Source organism: Amphiura filiformis, chromosome 12 (genome assembly GCF_039555335.1).
Source record: "Amphiura filiformis chromosome 12, Afil_fr2py, whole genome shotgun sequence".
Taxonomy (NCBI): Eukaryota; Metazoa; Echinodermata; class Ophiuroidea; order Amphilepidida; family Amphiuridae; genus Amphiura; species Amphiura filiformis.
In genome coordinates this window covers 70,738-77,478 of record NC_092639.1, presented here as the reverse complement: position 1 = coordinate 77,478, position 6,741 = coordinate 70,738, and positions in this window count along the sequence as shown.

Genomic DNA, 6,741 nt, shown 5'->3' with positions numbered 1-6,741 from the left:
TAGTCACAATCAAGCCTTTTTCATCTCGATCATGGGCAAAAATAGTGTCAAATTCAAAATTTTGGCGCGCTACGCGCTTACTCTATCATCATCACAATAAAGCCTTTTTTGGGAAGCTCAAAAACATGTTGCAACTGCAATTTTTTTTAGCTGTGCCCACGAAATGTTATTTTGCCCCTCTGACTAAGAAAGCTGGCTACGCCCCTGAAGTAAAGAAAAGCAAGGAAAGCAGTCCTGTTGATCACAACGCGATATATTTAAAAACTGCAGTTTGAGAGGGCCTACGCTGGTTCTTTTAATTCTAGTTTAAAATCTGTTTATCGCCTGCAGTCTGATATGGTATCTATGGTTTCATCAAAGTTAAACTGCGATTTTTACTTTTTGAGAAATGAATGAACGTATCAAAAACATTTCGGAGATCGCTTTTAAATGACCCGACCCGTTAACGTACAAATGGTGTCAGTAGAGAGTTTGCGGAATGAAGTTACTGGAACTTTAACAGCAACTTCAAAAATATTGATTGGATTTCTTGCTCAAATTCACTTCAACGCGAACGTCAGATTGGTTTCTGTACCAACAGCGTCTTGTTGCTTAAACTCGGGACATGTGTATCAATGTGCGTTCAAAAGAAGGGCATGTGTAAGAGCTTGTTACCAACTACATCCAGATGTCTCTCTTTTGTTTAGTCAAATGGTTATTAGTCCCACTTCAAGACAAAAGACTCTACCTTAAGAGCTTCGTTTGAGTAAACATGAATGAACTCGCGATACCACTCAACATGGATTATGTCGGGACCCAGCGTTAATCTCCTTATCATATTATTTTGAAACTAGCTAGGCCCTATACGTTTCAATTAATATTCTTACGATAGTTATAGGCCTATAATATTATTTAATAAAGGCTCGTCAGCTTTGTCAATTCCATATTACTTCGCAAAGCCTAATGAAATACATATTCTTAATTTCTTTTCCCTCCTTCTGAATCTCTCTCCCCCTTCCCCTCCTGTTTCCCCTTCCCTACATTCTCCTTATTTTCCCCCTCCTTCTCCCCTCTATCTGTACTCGCTCTCTCAAACTTGACCCTCCTATAATTACCCACTCGCACTCCTGTTTCCCCCTCCCCAGTGATTTTGTCAGGGTTTTTCTGTTAGGAGGGCGTGGGCCGATTCTCAAAAATGGGCTTAAAATGGCAGAAAAGGCCTAAAAGCGTAAAATATCACGGCGGCCAGCATCCAAAAGGGAAGGGTCAAGAAGGAAGAGAAGATGTCCCACGGGGGAGCCCCCCCCCCCTTGGCTACCAGCAAAGCACCTCCCTGTCCACTTTCAATGCCCTCCCTCTCCTCCTCCCTACCCCCCCCCCTCTCTCTCTCTCTCTTACCAGGCACAACCTATGACATGTTATATATAAAAATGTTATGCACCTGCTTTACTCTTCCAGAAGTATCGTACACTGCTGGCTCAAGTAAAACCAGACCATTTTACGGGAACTTAATCCCCTTGGCGTTGAAGTCAAGCCAAAAATTGGTTCCGCAAGCTGATTTGGTGTACGTCATGAGCACACACAAAATTATATATCAAGTGTGACGTTTGGAACAAAATTTATTTTGATTTAATTCAATCAGTAATTTTCAGCAACATGTAGCATGTTTTTTACCCAAACCAAATTAGATTTCCAATAATTGGTCTATTAACTAGATAATATATAAGTGGTAATTATGTAGTCTATGAGGAAATAGGCAAACTATTGTTCTAAAGTATGACGTATTTCATCATAATTTACGGCACACTATAGATTCTCGCGTTAACTTTAACTTCAAGCGGCTTTAATGGCAGAGTGGTTTTGAATACATAATCCTCTATAATCCTCTAGACGTTAAAGTTAAAGTTAAAGTAACTTCATTCCGCAAGGTCTCTAGTATGAAAAGAGCACGGCCGTATTGTCCGTAAAAAAAGTCACCGTTTTGTTGGTACTAAATCGTCTGTTTCGTGCATCCTTCAAACCAAATGAACATTGTGATACCTGGATCATATTGATATTGCTTTTGGAGCATGTTTTTCATCCAATTTCGAGAAATTTGACTGAAAACCACTGACTGATGCTGAACGAAATAGTGCAGTCTATAGTGGCGGGACATTCAGTTTGTAGTTACATGGCATGCTATGGACCAGTAGATACAACTACGTTATTGAACACGGATCTACAGTGTATACAAGGTCGCCATTACAAAGCACGTATATCATCAGAATGTACAGGTGAGATCGTTTTATATTTTATTATCCGTCTATACCAGTCCATATAATTCTAGGGAATTTGCTCAATTACAATAACTTGGGAAACCAGAAAGCAGCTCTTCATATGATAAAGCACGTTTTCATCGCGTTTTTGTTGTAGGCTCGTTTTTAATTTTCATAATTGCTTATTGGGCCCTTGTTACATCTTACTCGAGAACTCTAGCAAGGCTGACACTAAGAAATTTGCATGATAAAATGACCCGTCTCCACCGCAGCCAATTTGGTTCCGCTCCATCGAAATCAAGTTGATCACGGAGGAGAATAACCACCTTTGTGTTTGTTCATTTGTGTATGGAGAGCCATTCTTGGAGTCTATAATGACTTAGGCTACGCTCTCAGCTAGAGTCCGACGCTGCATTGTACTAGAAATACCTTTTCTGTGAAATCGCTAGAGCCAACCAGTCATAGGCCTTAAGCATCATATTTCGAGGAGCGGAAAGACACCAAATTGGTGTTTTATGACCTTTGACATTCTTTTGTGGCGAGTGACATGGTCTTTCAATTCACGCCGAGTGTCCTTGACAGGCGTGACTATGTTCAGGGAACTTCTATTATTATCGGGAATTGCCTGTCACACATGATCGCACACAAGGTCGTAGGCAATTGGTCGGACCTCATCTGCCCAGAACATATTGACCCAGGTCAGCATACCGCCATATCCTTCCCGACATGCTTAGTAGCCAAGTCCGTAGAAGAGTGGATCCACACACTATGTACACAAATATACATTTGGCTACATTTTATTATACGATTAATACGAATTTATTAAACATGGTAACAAATATTCTCTAGCAAATCGGTTATAGATGGAACTGGTAGGCATATTATAAATTCGGGATATTAAATATCTTCCTGACCAGCCAGATCTGCGCATGGTCAAAGACGAGGATCAGACCGACGCAAACTGGCTTAGTCTCCACATCAGCTAGTTTGGTTCCGCCCCTCCATAGGGAGCGTAACCTGTGTAGGAGACTCGGTCGGACCTGGTCGGACCTCATCTCTCCCCATCGATTGAAAAATTGTGATCTATAATCCCCGACATTGCTCTTATGAACTCACATCCACCTGCTATGCTTCAGTGGTCATGAAAGAATTCAAAAGATAACCTCTGCCCCAATAATCCCGAGCTATTGTCTGAAACTGCTCCTCGGAAGATGTATGATAAGAACTCAGTCTTCAAATGATAGTCATGTAACCAAAGAGCTTTTAAATAGAAATAGAGTCGCAATAGATTATATAATCTTTTGTTCGTTTGATGCCGATTAGAAGTTGCGACAGGCTATTCATAAAAGTGTTACCATTGTTTCAAACAAAGGGCAGTGAATGGGTTCCGCCATTAAATTGGTCACTGATCCGGCATCATATTAACGCTTTACCCAACAGGCGAGTATGAATAAGTGACCACAATACAGTCATGTGTAAGGGCAGTCATGTGTAAAGTGGTGCCATTGTAATCCCAAATGTGCGCTTTTGCGGGTCTTAAGTCTATAATGGAGGCTTTAGTTGTCGATATAATCTTTTTTATCACCCACCTGACTTTAGACGCTTCATTTAAATAAATTGAATGCCCCTGTTGATCGACTACACATCAGAATGTATTAGCTGCCAGGTTCACATTTCTATAGTATTCTATAATGGTAATCGCTGCGTATACATGTACGTATAAGTATAGGCCTATAAAGGTCTTTTTTCACAAATGTCCATTTATCTTTTATTTTAAGAAGGAGATTGGCATAGAAATAGCGGCGGTGGAAGGGGGTTGGATGGGTGAAGATTCGCCCCTGTGAGAAGTCTTGAGAGGGGATATGAGGGAGGAAAAGGGGAGGAGGGATATGGAGAATGAGGGGGCCTACAGGAAGGGAGAAAAAGTCTTGAGAGGGGATATGAGGGAGGAAAAGGGGAGGAGGGATATGGAGAATGAGGGGGCCTACAGGAAGGGAGAAAAAGGACAGATGAAGAGAAAGAAATAATGAGAAGTAAATAAAATAATAGAAAGATAAGGACATATTTATATTGGAATGACAGGGAGAGTGAGAGAGGACAAAAAGAAAAGAAAGAGGGGGAAGAAGGCAAGAGAGAAAAGGATAGCGAGGGAGTGATACAGTTAGTGTAGGCCTAGGAAAGAATAAATACAGAGAAAGAAAATAAATGAAAATAAATGTAATAATAATTATTATAAAACTTAACACATAACAGCACTAAGCAGCCATTCGATGACATCAATGCCGTTGTGCGTTACGTAATTAATGAGCCCAGTCAGGTGTATTTCGCATCTGCCAAGCACAAGTCACCCAATTTCGAAAACTGGACGTTGAATGTACACTCTCATGAATATTGATTCGCAACATTTTCCAATATGTCAGCGCTCTAATCGGAAACAATAGAACAATAGACCCTGCAGAGCGTTGCATGTAACGACCAAAAGATAGAAAATTACTGACTATCATTGAAGACTGAGTTCCGCAGTCTAAGAGCCAACCCGGATCACGTATTTATTTAAATATATATAACATTAATTTAGTATCACCCTTGTGGCCCTCGTGCAGTGGAAAACCTTAATTCTTTCATTAAAAAGAAATGAAAATAAAAAAAACACGAATCCACCTGTGCACCCAGACAGGGTCTAATTCTGCATAAAACCGGGCAACGTTATTTCTATAGATCTGCTGCGCATTCAAATTGCATTGTATTGCATCGTAATTTCATTTGTGTCTATGCTAATTATGTTTACACAACATGAACTCACGTGTTTTCAAGCAAATTCGCCGATAATAGGTGATCAAAAGCGATCGGAATGTTACAAAAGTATAGATCGCATTCAGCTTACTTCATATGAGATGATCTTTGGAAAAATACGGCATAATTTGTCTTGGTGTTTGCGGAATGCCATGCAGTAAAATATTAATACGTTGCGGCAATTCATGATTGACAACTAACAATCGGCGTGTCCTTCGTACCCTCCACTGTCAATTTCTTATCCACTCACTAATCCTCACACAAGCTTTGTGTTGATTACGTAATGTGTGGAGGCAAATTGCAATAAGTACAATGAAATAATGAGTAGGGCGGGCTCCGAGGCGGGTTTCTTCTTCATCTTAATTAACAGTATTGTTCTAAAAAAAACCCGGAAGCTTGTCGTTTGGAGCTCTAGCTGAAATACAGCAAGATAATGTAAGATAGTAAATGTAAACCTGTATTTTAGCTAGAGTATCTCGAGCTATGTGCACCTATAAAATAGGCACAGCAATTTGTCTCAAATATGAATGAATTTTAAGAAACATACGAGATATGATGAACCATTGACCTGACGCCATGATAGTAGGATCTATTAGTCGTTTTACATACAATGTATATACCGTATTGTCATAATACCAATATTTGTTATAATATATAATGAGTAATATATGTGCAGTCCATATGCACAAACGAATACTGATCTTTATGATATTCAGGTTTTTGTACATCTCATATAACATATGTGATGCGATCAAGCAAAATCAGTCGGAACTCGCAAATATTGATTTGGAGATACAGCCAAACAAAGGTAACATTTCCTTTTCTTTCCTATTGTTTTGGAAACTCTTTAATTGCTCACATCTTTGGAACTGGTTGTTCAAATTCAATGGGGTTTTCTGCAAAATGCAGCTTTTTAAATGCCTCTTACTATCTTGTAAGAAACTGAGAAATTAATATTTCCGAGTTCCGACTGATTTTGCTTGATCGCATCACATAGGCCTATGTCACGTAGGAGGTCATACATGTTGACCTTCATCTATTGTATTTGTTCATCTGTTTATGGAGAGAAGCACACCACTCTTCGCCATACATACATTCTCCCAGCCACATTTCCCTAACATAATATGAAATTTAAAAAAAAAGGAAATTTAGTTCGGCAGAGGCGCCGGCGGGGCTCGAACCCACGCTGCACTACGCCGCTATGATGTAGGCCTATACAGTATCAACATATCACCAGCGCCTTAGACCGCTAGGCCACAAGGACTTGTTGATGTCATCGTGAAAATTTAAACATATAATCGCAACTTCATTACTTCAACATACCACGTGACAAGCAAAGACAGAAAACGTACCATATTTTGGAATTTTATTTGTTTAAAAACATTAATGTGTATTAATAGCGCTCAATTGTTGATAACTGAGTGTTTTACATACATAAATCCGACAATATATGCACAATACATTATCGATTTGAACTCGCTGGGCTGCTATATGGCTGCACGTGCTATACTCCTATATTATACCGGGTATAATATGGGGTTCAGCCATTTTCCGTGTATACACGGTCTGGATTTGTGCAATTTATGGGATAATTCCACGCAGAACCCCAAAAGTTTCTTCCAGATATTGGAGATTAGATTCCCATAAAGATGAAACATTAACAGTAATCTTTAGTCGGGACCTACGTAAAATTTACATAAAATTTTTACCATCA